This window comes from Lissotriton vulgaris, chromosome 7, assembly GCF_964263255.1.
Source record: "Lissotriton vulgaris chromosome 7, aLisVul1.2, whole genome shotgun sequence".
Lineage (NCBI taxonomy): Eukaryota > Metazoa > Chordata > Amphibia > Caudata > Salamandridae > Lissotriton > Lissotriton vulgaris.
In genome coordinates, this window is record NC_141695.1 from 1,418,381,762 (window position 1) to 1,418,395,906 (window position 14,145).

Here is a 14,145-nt window from a genome sequence, read left to right on the forward strand (position 1 = left end):
GGTTTTTATCATTGTAAAACCATAAAAGCGACAATATAAAATTACAGCATAGTACATTTTTTAAAAAGATATCTGAAGGAAGAATAAAGTGCACTCAAAATTTTTAAAGATTCCTCCGGTGCCTAATAATACATTTTAAAAAGTTCAATATATGGTAACAGGTGCGCTCGGAGTCTAGCATCTGTAAGGAAATCATGGCTGGACGGCATTGTCTGAAACCCCAAAGTTTTAGTAATGGAAATAACCAGATTTTCCTGTGAGGATGGAAATATTTAAAGAACAGTATCGTGTGCATGCACGTTTGTAAGGAGGTCTCATCGCAACCAACACCGACGACACCCTGAAAACCGCCGAACACCTACACTTCCAGATCCGCACCGACCCGAAGACCACCCTCAGAGGCACCCTGATCTACCGACCCCCGGGACCACGCACACAATTCAGCGAGGACATCGCTGACTTTGTCAGCCCGCATGCCCTCCCCTCCGCTGACTACATCCTCCTGGGGGACCTCAACTTCCACCTGGAGAACAACAACGACTGCAACACCACCACCCTGCTCAACAACCTCGCCAACCTTGGACTCAAGCAGCTGGTATCCACCCCCACCCACCTCGCCGGACACACACTCGACGCCGTCTTCTCATCCAGCAAAGACATCGCCTTCAGCCACGCCACTGGACTCCACTGGACGGACCACAGCTGCGTCCAATTCACCTTCAGAAGAACGACGATCCACCACCACCAGCAACCGGTTGCTCGAAGAAGCTGGAACAAGATCACAGCCGACCAGCTCGCCGCCTCCCTGAGCCAACACCCCCCGCCAGCTCAGCGAACCCCAGCCAGGCCGCCGACAACCTCACGAAGTGGATCAACAACTGCGCGGACGAACTCGCCCCACTGAGGACCCCGCCTAGCAGACCCGGCAGCAAGAAGGCCCCATGGTTCACCGACGAACTCAAGAGCTCCAAGAAGAACTGCCGAGCCCTCGAGAAAGCCTGGAGAAGGGAACCAACACCGGACAACATGACCGCCCTCAAGCTTGCCACCCGGAAGCACCACCAACTGATCTGCGCCACTAAGAAAACTGCATTCAAGGACCGGCTAGACAACAACGCACACAATTGCAAGGAACTCTTCAACATCGTCAAAGAGCTCTCCAACCCCAACGCCGGAAACAACGACATCACCCCAACGCAAGACCGCTGCAACTCCCTCGCCTCCTACTTCCACAACAAGATCGCGGACATACACAACAGCTTCAGCACTCAACCGACGCACGCCACAACCGAACCACCGCCCCCCACCACCACCCTCCGCGCCTGGACTCCGATCAGCACCGAAGACACCATCCGCTTGATGAACTCCATCCACTCCGAATCTCCGACCGACCCCTGCCCTCACCACGTCTTCAACAAGGCCGACGCGGTCATCGCACCCCACCTGCGGGACATCATCAACACCTCCTTCAACACCACCACCTTCCCGGAGAGCTGGAAGCACGCCGAACTCAGCGCCCTACTCAAGCACCTACAGCGGACCCCACCGAACTCAAGAATTACCGCCCCATCTCGCTCCTCCCGTTCCCAGCCAAAGTCATCGAGAAAACCGTTAAAAAGCAGCTGGCCGTCTTCCTCGAGACGAATGGATCCCTCGACCCCTCACAGTCTAGGCTTCCGAGCCAACCACAGCACCAAGACCGCCCTCATCGCTGCCACCGATGACATCCGAGCCCTGATGGACAACGGAGAAACAGCGGCCCTCATCCTCCTAGACCTCTCCGCGGCATTCAACACTGTCTGCCACCGCACCCTAGTGCAGCGCTTCAGCAACGTCGGAATCCAGGAGAAGGCACTGGAATGGATCATCTCCTTCCTCGACGGAAGAACACAGAGAGTCCGTCTACCACCGTACAAGTCAGAGGCCACCGAAGTCATCTGCGGCGTCCCTCAAGGATCCTCGCTGAGCCCCACCCTCTTCAACGTCTACATGAGCCCCCTCACGGCCATCGCATGCCAACACAACCTCAACATCATCTCCTACGCTGACGACACCCAGCTGATCCTCTCCCTGACCAACGACCCCGCCGCCGCCAGAGCCAACCTTCACGAAGGGATGAAAGAGGTAGCCGAGTGGATGACGACCAGCCGCCTGAAACTGAACTCAGAAAAGACGTAAGTCCTCATCCTGGGTTCCTCGCCCTCCGCCTGGGACGACTCCTGGTGGCCCCCCGCCCTCGGCAGCGCACCCAAACCGACAGACCACGCACGCAACCTGGGCTTCATCTTGGACTCCTCCCTCACCATGACCAGACAAGTCAACGCCGTCTCCTCGTCATGCTTCAACATCCTGCGCATGCTACGGAAGATCTTCCGGTGGATCCCCACCGAGACCAGGAAGACGGTCACCCAGGCCCTCGTCACCAGCCGACTGGACTACGGCAACGCCCTCTACGCCGGAACCACCGCCAAGCTTCGAGTTCTAAAACCTGTCCGGGAAATTGAGTATTTGGCAGAAAAGGAACCAAACAGTACCGACATTTTGAAGACCAACATGTTGCATACATATTATCCAAATCGAAGCAGCCACCTTGAGAATATTTGTCTATATGAGGTTCTACAAAATTATATATTCAAGAGGATCATCAAAGAAGATATTTATTTTATAACTTTATTTCGGCCGTTTTGGCCATAAAAGTCACATACATACATAAAAGAATCAAAATAAATATAACAGTATAAAAGAAGTGTTGTACGGGCAAGGAGTAGTTTTTACAATTCATTTTTGCATGGAAAATCTCGCATTATATTTCATTTCAAAAGGTTTTTTTTTAAAAAGTTATATTAAAAAGTATCACAAATGCAAGGGCTAAGAAAACATATACACTTTCCAACTCAGAGACAATGTCCTTGTTTTTTCCGGATTATGTAAACAGAGTATAGAAATTTACTTATACTAAATACAATAAACTGAGTTGAATTGCTTTTCATGATCCTAAAAGCTATTGAACAGGACCTAGTCCCCAGAAGGTTACACATTGGTTTCAACCATTTCTTTCTCGGTTTCGTATATGCACTACAAACAAAGAGCATGTGAACCTCATTCTCGGAACAATCAATGGAGCACATAGGGCAGCACTTGGTTTTAACAGTCAAGGCTCCCAATCTTTTTTGTGCCCATCTTTCAGTATTGTAATTCAGCATAAGTATCCCATATCTGAACTTTAGGAAAAAAGTTTTTGCAATGGGTGGCTCAATCTCGTCCAGGAATGGTTCGAAATAAAGCTCGTCCTTAAATAATAAAAAAGCCTGGACTGCTGAACCAGCGCTAACTCCATCCACTAGCTCCCTGCTTATGTGGGTCCAGAAGGCTCGCTTGACTACTAGTTTGGAAAAAGTAGGCATTTTATCTGGAGTCTCCCACATTGAATATAGGCCCAGGAATGTAAGCCATTTTTTAATGTGCACTAGCCAATTGATGGAGTTAAAGGAATCAAGCATCATCAATTCTTGCAGGCCGTTTCTATAGTCTATCAACTCAGGGGTAGTCCAAAGCCTAACCCAGAATAATAATGGCCTTAAGATGGCTAAATGATCTGTTCTCCTAAAATTTAAGTCAAGTTGGAGTGGTAAAAGGGGTGTACTAATAGGGACCCTCACAGAAGCCCGCATGAATTTATTGTCCATAATTTGGAAGCTGTTCCTTGCCCATGGGCCCCATATCTCTGCTCCATATAGTACAGCAGACTGTATTTTAAATTTAAAAAGTTCTAAAACCGGGGTTACACTTTTGCTTGTACTGGAATTCATTTTGCATAAAATTGGTTTGACATTTTGGGCATATGTTATCTTACTTTTCTCGATTTGGGGTTTCCAGCTTTGCTTGGAATCTAGTACAACACCCAAATAGGAAAAGTTATCCACAGTATCTAGTTTTTGGCTGTTCGGGGTCAAAAATCCTCTGTCTGGCATACTGGGATTTAATGACATGCATTTTGTTTTGTTTGCATTGATTTCCAAGCCCTTTGTCTGGCAATAGCAGCTGAAGGAGTTAAGGAGTGCCTGGAGGCCCTTTTTTGTTTGGGATATAAGTATAGTATCGTCTGCAAAGAGCAGCGCAGGCACCCTTACACCATTGAGCTGCGGTGAATCATTAACACAAGCATTTAAATAATCAGGGACATCATTAATAAACAGGGAGAATAGGGTAGGGGCCAGGACACATCCCTGGCGAACCCCACGTTCAATGGGAATGTTGCGAGACAACTCGCCATTAGGGCCCCACCTGATGTTTGCGAAATTATCAGCATGCAGCTCAACTATTTGGGCTAAGAGGCATCCCGGCAACCCAATTTCTTGCAAGGTTTTCCAAAGTAGACTGCGTGGGACTAAATCAAATGCAGCCCTCAGGTCAACGAAGGCTACATACAGATGACCTTTTTTCAGCTGAACATATTTCCAAATCAAACAGCAAAATCGAAAAATTTGGTCTGTTGTGCTGGTCTTACTCCGAAAACCAGCTTGGAATTTGGAAATTATATTCATAGCTTCAAGCCAATCGTTAATTCTGAATAGGAGGTGTTTGGCATATAGTTTCTGGAGTTTGTCCATCAGACTAATTGGTCTGTAATTGGAGGGTGTCATTCTATCCCCCTTTTTAAATATTAGCACAACCTCCGCTGCCCGCCAGCTATCTGGAAAGTTACAATTTGACGATAGGGCATTAAACAGACGGTTCAGATAGGGGGCCCAGACATCTACTTCGTGTTTGTAGAGATCCCCCGGTATTCTGTCCGGACCAGGGGCTTTAGAATTTTTTAGATCGTTGATCGCCCTTACCGTCTCTTCCAATGTAAAGTTGAGGGGTTCAGTAAGGGGAAGGGACCTTAAGTTCCATTGGCTATCACTATCGTATTGTTTGTAGAGGTTTGTAAAGTGAGTTACCCAGGTCATCTCATCCAGGAATACATCTTTCACAGCTCTCCCAGCATGCCCCCCGTTGGCCACCAGTCTCCAGAAGCCAACATTATCATTGGTTTTTGCAGCAGTTAGCATTTCGGCCCAAATTGATTCCTCCCAGAGTTTTTTGGATGTTTCTAATATACGTTTATATTCCACCCTTGCAGATTTTACTTCTTCTTTAGACTTATTTTTAATGGCAAGCAATAGGTTTGATTTGGCAGTTCTACACGAGTGATCATACCATAGCTTTCCGTGGTTGGCCATTCTGTGGTTTTGCTGCTTCTTTCTCGGCATTTTTGATAAGAGCATTTTTAGTTCAGAAAAGAAGACTTTGTGTAGATCAATAAAATGTTCAAAGTGTTCCGGTAGGAAGGCATGGTCAACTATATGTGAAAATGTTTGTTCAAAAAGAGAGTAAACCAATGCTAAGGCATTTCCATCCGCCAAAACACGTGGCCATCTTACTGCACGTCTGTTATTGTTTATGTGGACGTCCTCACATAAGCTGACTTGGGTGGATTCAGTTGTAGTTAAAGTGGTGTCACTAACCATGTTCTTGTTGATGTAAAGTTCCAAGGGGTAGTGATCACTTTCCCCCCTACTTACTACTTTCAGATCTATCATAAAGTGCCAGATGCTAAGAGAAACAAGTACAAAATCTAAATTGCTTTTAGCTTTAGAGAAGGTCGGTTGTTTTTGCAGGTCCGATGGGAGTCGGCCATTGCCTGCTCTAAGGCCGTGGTCTGCGGAAAGTCTTAGTATTTGGCTGGCCAATGTCGAATATTTAACAAATTTGGTCGTTTCAAGCTGGGGGATGTTATATGCCGAGTCCTCGTCTTCGAACACTTCAGAAATGCCCAGAACAGGTTCAAAATTACAATTTAAGTCTCCTCCCAAGATGACCGGGATATCTCCAATTACATTTTTCAACAGGAGCTCCAGGGCCTCAAGTGTTATTGACACCTTGGAGTGACTGGTCGGTCTGTTATAGACATTGATAATGAACCATTCATTGCCACACAGTGGAATGACCCTTAGGGCTAAAATATCCGGAGAGCCTGTATCCACAATTTCAACCTGCATGGCCAGGGTGATTTTTAGCCAGATTAATAGACCCCCTGATGGTCTTCCTCTGTCAGACTGAGCTGCCTTAATGCCATAAGTTTTGTATCCTACCCGATGAGGAACTTCTATGGCCCAAGTTTCTTGTAGTAGACAAATGTCACAGGTGTCAATGTAATTTGCCCACTCAGGATCTTTTAGGTTCTTATGAACACCTGCGATGTTCCACGATAGGATAAGTAAGCAGGGATCAATACTCTGGTTGGCAGGGAGGGGATCGACTACACACTGATTGGGCCGGTTGCCTACTTGCGGATTTGTTATGTCTTTCTCTGCAACCTTTACTTTTCCTTTAGTTGCAGTAATTGCTCTCCCATCCCGACCACCCTCAGCTGTGCAACAGCGTACATTTCCAGCCTTGTTAAGTGATTCCGTTTTCTGTGGAACTGGTTTAGACCTGTGCAGCATATTCCTATTAGACAGGTCATCATCAAGCAGGTATACGACATTTTTAGGTTTGGATAGCTTTTGACCCATCTACAGAAGGCATCATATAATTCATAAACGAAGTCAGGCATATTCCTATTAGACAGGTCATCATCAAGCAAGTATACAACATTTTTAAGTTTGGGATAGCCTTTGCCCAATCTACAAAAGACATCATATAATTCATAAATGCAGTAAGGCACAGTGGCAAGTCAATCCACAGCATCTAAGCAGCTAAATCTATTGAAGGTAGGAATGCCAGACCACATATTATAATCACCATGTCTGGCTAAGTTTGGAGCACCAGACCACATATTATAATCACCATGTCTGGCCAAGTTAGGAGCACTGTCATAATACTGGTTTACAGGGTTCCAATTGAGGCCGTGATGGATAGGTCTTGGTGGAGGGTAGAAAAATGATAGGGGTCTGGCTTCAATAGGGGGATTCACACCGTACGATTTCCAATTGCAGATTTGTTCAGCACTCTGGGGTTCTTCGAAGGATATGACAATACAATCACCCGTGATTGATTTTACAGTTGGCCCTACCCATGGTACCCTCCTAACCATAAGGATCTTACTTTTCATCTGGTTGGGAATGGGTTTATATTTATTTAGCCAAAAAATCACTTTGTTTTTTAGTGATTGGAAATTTTCTTCATATTGACTATCCAGTTCTGGCACCCCTGTGAGAACAGCTACAAATGTACTAGCGTCTGGTGGCAGATCTATGTACCCTCCTCTAAAATTATTGCGAGTGTGGTTAAACTGATGGTTTGGTTTATGGGAAGCATTTGCAAAGGTTTTGTCAGGCATGGATTGGATGCCTGCAGAACTAATATAGGGGTAGGCAGGGGGATTGGATTGAGGTTTATTTGGGGCTAATGCACTCTGATTGGAAGAGTGAGAAGAAGAAGGAATTTGTGATAGGGGAGTATTAGTATGGGCCTGGTTTTTCTGTATGGGTTTGCTAGTAGTATTTACAGCTGTAGAAGTTGAGGGGGTTGGATTCAATTGGGTTTTGGTGCTAGTTGATTGAATAATGTTTGTGTTATTTACTACCCCCACCTTTTTTTTCTGCACATCCAATGGACTAATATGTGAGTTTTTTGATGTGACCGGGACGGGGACTGGAACTTGTTGGGTGACTCTAGGCGCTTCAGTACAGTTGAGACTTATGCTTGAAAGAGTAATAACACTTTTCTCAACCTCGAGAAGCTGATTCTCAATTCCAGTTAACCTAATTTCCAGTGGTTTGAGTAATCTCTTAAGCGTCTCCCATACTATTTTTAAAAATTCTTCTCTTCCACCGTCTTGTTCTACCATATCACAGGAAACTCTTTGCCCTTCGCTACCTAAATGATCGGACATAGCAATGGAAATTTGTTCATCTATGCTATTGTTAGTATTGTCTGCATTTACTAGTGCTACATCGTGTACAGAGATCTCGGATGTTACAATAGGAGTGTTTAAAGCACCACCCTTGATGTTATGACTAAGTGCTACTTTTGCTTTTTTCCTAGCGAAAGCCGTTAGGTGTTTGCGCTTTCTTTTGTGCTTTGATGGTACTTTGACGGGTGATTTGTTTTTCAGGGACTCTGCTTCAACTGGCAACCTACAGGTGGATGATGGGCTTGTGTTAGGTATCATCTCTTCTGGTGGCTTACAGGACGCCTCATCTGGAAGGACCTCAGCACTCTCCTTTGAGAGTGTCAACTGTGATGGGCTTCCTGACTCGGCCCTAGCTGAAGGCCCATGTGGTTCTTGGAAGGTAGGGGGAATTGATTCCTCTACTATTGAGTGCACCTCGGCTAGGGCTATGATTGGTTTTGGACCAGAAATGCGTTCAGGAGTTTTGGAGGAAGCAATGCTGCCTAGGGAAGATTTTTTCCTAAGCGCAAGTTCAGTTGAAAGCCTCCTAGCACATTCAAGCTCAGTTGATACTCTGTGCTGGAGCTTAGTTATTTCATTGTCAATGGAGAGACTGGTCCTGGTGATAAAGTCATCTAAGGTGCCTGTCGCTTTTTTGGAGATCTTAGTTGCCTTACTCCGAGTTTCACGTGATGACATTGTGGGGAAGGGATATTACAATAAATATATTAAAATCAAGTATGCTAACTGCAGAGACTCAAAAAGGATGAAACCAAGAGAGGTGGCCCGGTCCGGTCTTAAACGGTCTCTAACGGCCTAAAACGGCCCTGTCTTTGCCCAGTCTTAGCCCGGGCTGCGTCCCGCGCTGCGGGAGTAGGCTGTTGTTATGAGGCCTCAGGAGGGCGGGGGGCGGGCCAGCAGGGAGAGCGGACCGGAAGCTCTCCGTCGGTCTAGCAGGGACTTCTGGGAATTGAAGTCCCTGCACGCTCGCAGCCCCGCTGCAGCCACACGCCCGGTGCCGCTTACCTCCTTACCGCCTCTACACTCCTCACAAGCAGCAACAGGTGTCTTTCACTCCTCAGGCAGGCGAAGGGGCACCCGCGAAGCGGGTGCGCCGAGAGATGGACTGGTGCCGAGTAAAGAAGAAGGTGAGCCGCTCTGTCTCGCTGATGGCGCTGAATTCCTCCGTGTGGCGTGATAGGTAATCACAAGGGTGTCCCACTCACTTAGGCTGCAAACTGGTGTTATGAGGCCTCAGGAGGGCGCGGGGCGGGCCAGCAGGGAGAGCGGACCGGAAGCTCTCCGTCGGTCTAGCAGGGACTTCTGGGAATTGAAGTCCCTGCACGCTCGCAGCCCGCTGCAGCCACACGCCCGGTGCCGCTTACCTCCTTACCGCCTCTACACTCCTCACAAGCAGCAACAGGTGTCTTTCACTCCTCAGGCAGGCGAAGGGGCACCCGCGAAGCGGGTGCGCCGAGAGGTGGACTGGTGCCGAGTAAAGAAGAAGGTGAGCCGCTCTGTCTCGCTGATGGCGCTGAATTCCTCCGTGTGGCGTGATAGGTAATCACAAGAAGATATTGAGAAAGGAGTGTATGCTGTAATTGGAAGTGAGGGATGCCTGGTCAAGCAAAGAAAATGCCAATTAGTAAACCATCGAAAATTGAGTGGCGAATCTCCAGAAAAAAAGGAGTTTTTCTATTTAGCACTTTTGCAACTTTTCAAGCCTTGGCGTGCAGAAGAGGAACTGCTTGGAGATTTCCTCTGTTACGAAGACTCTTTCACTGCTGCTAAGGAGACCATAGAATGTCCTGCTTTTCCCAAATATCAAGAAATGCTAACTTTGGAAATTGAGCAGGAAGCAACGATTGCAGCCGAGATTGCCAGAGACAGTTCTCAGGACAGTCAGAGTTCTGTTTCATTGAGTCAAGATCCACTTGGAGGACCTATTATCGAAAATGAAGCTGCCACTGCTATGAATGAAGTGGAAAGAGCCATGGCACATGCTCAGGAGGATTCAGTTAACTTAGAAGACTTGGAAAAACAACTCAACGTTGAGCAGAGGAAAATATATGATGAAGTTACCAAGCAAATTGAGCATGGATTAAGTCATGAGAAGAAAGAGTGCTCATGTACATCGTTGAAGCCTGTCCGACTGTACGTGAGTGGAGAAGCGGGAACTGGAAAAAGTTTCCTCATTAAAGCAATTTCTTGTTATTTGCAGGAAAGGACTGAGTCATCGCTGTCTTGTGTTGTCACCGCTCCTACTGGACTGGCAGCACATAACATTAAAGGTATTACTTTGCATCGTCTACTGATGCTGCCAGTGGAGCATGACAACAAATTACAATACCACAAGAGTTGTTTTTTAATTACTAGATGGTTAATATTTCTAAAAAATATATTTGGTTCTTTAAGTACATTTTAGCGATGCTCATGTCTGTGGATATGAAGCAAGCTTACCGGAGTTACTGGGTGGTGACTAATTTTAAAACTCAGTTAGTATAACTACCTTGGTATTAATTCATATTTTTCTTTAATTCATGCTTATTCATTTTTTTTCTTACTATAATATTTAAATTACAATAGTGGGAAACCCGCTCCTAGACTAACTTTTTTTGACCATATTTAAGGTATGAATGGGTAGTGGGTGATCTTGCGGGTTCATATTTAGAAATTAGTATTAATACATGATTATTTGTACAATTTTGTAAAGAAATAAATGAAAAATAAAAACAGATTTACCAAAATTAAAATACTACTGCTACTCTCACTCTCAGCGATAGCATGCAAATAATACAGTGTTCTTGGTCAAGGGCATATTTCGAATGCTGATATTGCCCCTGTTATGGACACCCAAACTTACTTTGCTACAGTTTATAATGCAGTTGGACCACTGGGACAAGGCTATGGGACATGGACATTGTAAACTATATGACGGCTCTTGCACAGGCAACACCTTCATTGTATAGATTACTGTACAACTGCCTCGCCTATTGGTTGCTTGACCCAGTTGGTGTCAGAGGTCTTTTCGCCGGACTGTTGTGCTCAGATCATCGTTTTTAAAATCCAGCAGTCTGAAGCTTTATTATGTTTTATAGAGGACCACCACCTAGAGCATGTTGGTGGAGGTCCACATGACATCCTAATGTCATTCAGAGGGTTTAAAAATGTTTAAAGTGATCATTAAATAAAAGTGAATTTTCATATTACCAAAACCTTCGCCATGATCTCCATATCTACGTTTACGAGGGATATGGGTTCTAAGTTGGCTCCTTGAAAAGGTGCTCTGCCAGGTTTGATAAAATAATGAAATAAGCCCCCTACTGAATCCGGCAAGAGGAGCTTGGCCTGTTGATATATCCCTTACAGTTTGCCCAATAAAAAGCACCAAGATGTGTTAAGTGATTTTGTGGAAATAAAATGGAACACTATTGTCTACTGGGGCCTTCACAGTTGTCATTTTGTAAATGGCCTTTGAAATTTCTTCATGCTAATGCCAACACAAAGGGGCTCATTATGATGGTGGGAGGATCACAATCCCCGGGCCGGCGGTGGCGATCCTGCCGCCATCATAATGTGCTAAAATTACTGCTACAATACCCTTTATGGACAGTACTCTAGTGATATGAGGTAATGGGCGTTGTATTCTTTTTTTACACAGGTAATAATTTTAATACTTGTCTATTCATAAATGCAAAATAATACAAATATAAACAGAATTTAAATAAATTACAGTAATAGTGAGTTTTGGAAAAGAAGTCTATTTAAATTTTACCAGTACATTAATAGGAAAAGGATAATAGGTGAAGCAAAATTCTTCACTTTAGTATCAACTGCAATATAGAAATAACACCCTATCTATATTCATTAAATAATCACATTGGAACGTTGAAAAAAGCTTGCCAATATTTAATAACATAAATTAATTAAAAAATAGTAATTTTGAAAAAATAATTTTATTGTGATCAACATTGGATACAAAAATGTTGAACGTAGTACACTATGTTGTTCCTTTTCTTTAAATTATTGAAAGTTGTAGTTTTTTTAATTGGTACACAATGTCAGACTTAAAATTTCCCAGTGATGACAATGACATGGACATTTCCTTACATTTACATAATGATCAAACAAAGCAGATGCAAAAAATTAACCAACAATTCATAATTTTTACAATGTTTCATGTAATCTTTTGAATTATTGACAGAAAGGGTAGTTCGATTTGCAAACAACATATGATAATGATACTTTATTTGATTTAAAAAAATCATAAAAGGGTGAACTTACCACCATGCAAGCGGTATTTACATCATAAAAGCAACACAAAATCAGCTTTAAATCAAGTTAGGAATTAATATCATGCTATACAAAAAATAGCGGGAAAAAGGTCTAAAAGGAAAAGAATAAAACGAATTATGTGAGTTCTTGCTGGGGACACGTTAATTTTGACTCACGATGAAAGTGAAAAAAAAATAAAAAGTATAGAAGAATAATGGTAGTTCAAACAAGAGGCTCGTTATTTTTAACTCATGATACAAAAAGACAACCGTTTTGAGAAGAGGGGAAGAGAGTGGAAAAGTCTGTGGCCTGCCAAAGCCAGGCCTATTGTCCAGAGACCTCTTTGGATGCTGCCCTTTTTTCCAGTTCTATGGCGGCGAGATTAAAAAATGTTATGGTTTTACATGAGAGTTCTATCCAAGATCCACTTAGGCATCTTATCACTGCCGCTCTGCAAGTTCTCACCTGGGCTTCTCTTAGAAGAGATCGAAGAAGCATTTTTCTTAGATTTTGAAGTGCCGGGCATATGCATATGAGGTGCAGTAAAGGCTCTGCGCCGTTGCCACAGAGGCGGCAATCGGGAGTTGCCCACAACCGTAGCCATTTGGGAGTGAGGTCTTTGGACGAGAAGCCTTAAAAGGCTTAATTTCCTTTTGTTGTGGTCCCTGAAGCATTCTTTCAAATAATCCTGAGGTTTTAGGTGGGTATATGACGGTAAAACGATCCAGGCGTGGCTTTTGCCAGCCAATGCTGCTTTATCCATGAGCAGTGATGTGTGTTTGACTGCTTTCTTGATTATCAGTTTGAAGGCGGAATAGGTCATGGGCAAACGCCAAGATTCTTCTAATTTTAATGCCGCCAAAGCTTGCCTCAAGATCTTGTATGTTGAGTCTGGTAGCCCGGCCTGTTTTTCGACTTCTAACCAGCAAAGGTGGGCCAGGGATTCGTCTTCTGCGTCCCTCATATGCCAATAATACTTGGCGAGCGCTCCTTGTCTTGCTGGGAGCTGGTTAGTAAGACCGAACTCCAAACGAATTTCGGCTTGCGAAATATGTCTTGGGATTGAGAAAAGTTTTTTTTTTTTCTGGAGCCACAGAAGCATATGATGTTAGTTTTCTTTAGGTTTGTAGTCAGTTGTGCGTTCGAGAGGTACTGCGACAGTTTGGAGATCAAGCGTTGTAGACCGATGGGAGTTTTTGAGAGGAGCACAATGTCGTCTGCATATTGGAGACTTGTTATAGGTGAGTGGGCCAATTTTGGTGGGTCTCCCTGGATGTTGCTTAGGGCGCTTTCTAGGTCTGCGGTATAGATGTTGAAGAGGCTCGGGGCCAGAACGCAGCCTTGCTTGAAACCGTTGGTTGTATGGAATTTCCTTGTCAGGCGTCGACCATCTCCTTTTTTCACTTGGAACCAGGTATCTGTATAGAGCTCAATAATTGCTCCCAGCAACTTTGGCGGAACGCCCCAGGCTTTCATTTTAGCCCAAAGATTAGATCTTGGCACTTTGTCAAAGGCCGCTTTTAGGTCCAGGAAACAAGTGTACAGCAGGGTGGAATTGTAGATAGCTTTGTTAACAAGGAGGGTTAGCGCAGATAGATTGGTCAAGGTGCCCAGTCCTGGCCGAAAGCCTGTTTGTGTCCGGGGAATTATCCCTGTACTGCTCACCCAGGATTCCAGTTCTACCAACAAGTTGGAAGCGTAGATCTTGGCCTCCACGTCTGTTAAGGCTATAAGCCTATAGTTGTTAGGGTCTGAGCGGGACCCGGATTTATAGATTGGATGCAGAATGCTGCCTCTCCATGATTCGGGAATGTTCCCGGTCTTTAGACTCAGAATACATAAAGGTGTTAGTTGACTTGCCCAAAACAATGGGTCTTTCTTAAATAAGGCGTTGGGAAGCCCGTTTGGACCGGGCGCTCCGTCTGCTCTCAATGATTTTATGGTATTTGAGACCTGCTTTAGTGAGAACAATTCCATGTCTCCTGTAG